The sequence below is a fragment of the Bison bison genome, unplaced genomic scaffold (assembly GCF_000754665.1).
Source record: "Bison bison bison isolate TAMUID 2011002044 unplaced genomic scaffold, Bison_UMD1.0 scf7180017864353, whole genome shotgun sequence".
NCBI classification, from domain to species: domain Eukaryota; kingdom Metazoa; phylum Chordata; class Mammalia; order Artiodactyla; family Bovidae; genus Bison; species Bison bison.
In genome coordinates, this window is record NW_011494925.1 from 168,937 (window position 1) to 170,107 (window position 1,171).

Consider the following 1,171-nt stretch of genomic DNA (forward strand, 5'->3'; position numbering starts at 1 on the left):
CTCCCCCATCCCTGGGATTCTCCAGGCAAGAACACTGGAGTGGGTTGCCATTTCCTTCTCAATGCATGAAAGTGAAAAGTGAAAGTGAAGTCGCTCAGTCATGTCCAACTCTTGGCGACCCCATGGACTGCAGCCTACCAGGCTCCTCCGTCCATGGGATTTTCCAGGCAAGAGTACTGGAGTGGGGCGCCATTGCCTTCTCCCGGAAACAGTATATGCAAAGGCCCAAAATCAGAGTGAGTCTGTCAGAGTCACTCTGAAATTGAGAAAGTCTTGGTGGCTGGATGAGGTCTGGGAGTAAGAGAAGGAGCAGCCAGCCTGCCAGTTGCTCTCCACGTGGCCCCTCCAGTGGCTCCGCTCCACTTGCTGGACCCTGCAGGTAACTGACTTGTCCATGTGAAAGGCTGCACCATCCAGGCAGGGCCTCCAGCCCTGAGTTGACTGTGGCCAGTGAGAGGCACCAGGAGGAAATCGAGGGAGTGGGGAGGAGGGAATATTTAACCAAGAGCCCACCAGCTGGGACCTAAGGTGGCCTGGTGCCCACTGAAAAAATATGCACAACTTAAACGCCGAGAGTTACATTTTATTCGGTGGGAATTTTAAAACTTCAAGCCCAAGAGGCAGAATCTCAGGAAAACCCTGAGAGAACGGCTCCAAGAAGGTGAAGGGGTGAGCCGGGTTATATAGAAGTTTTGCAACAACACGCAGGTAGTCTGAGGGCAGGTAGTCTGAACGGAAAACCGCGTATCTCAAGTAAAGGAATTTAGTGCTGTTCTAGGTATATGAGAAAATGCAGGAGTCTGGGCTCACTGACATCACTCCTGTGATGTGCACCTCACCTACCTGGCACCAGTATCCTGTGTTTTCACAACCCTCGGCCAGTGGCTGCAGTCTGATGGCTGCCAGGTGGAAGGGAGTCTTTCCTCCCTGAGTTCCTCATCAGGTGGTGGCTGCAACTGCTGAAAATTATGGTAGTCTTCATTTACTGATACAGCAAGAAATATTCCATACCTGATCCTAGGTTACCTGTTCACTCTCTAAGCAGTAGTGAGTTACTCAGTCATGTCCGATTCTCTGCAATTCCATAGACTGTAGCTCATCAGGCTCCTCTGTCCATGAAATTCTCTAGGCAAGAATACTGGAGTGGGTTGCCATTTCCTTCTCCAATGCA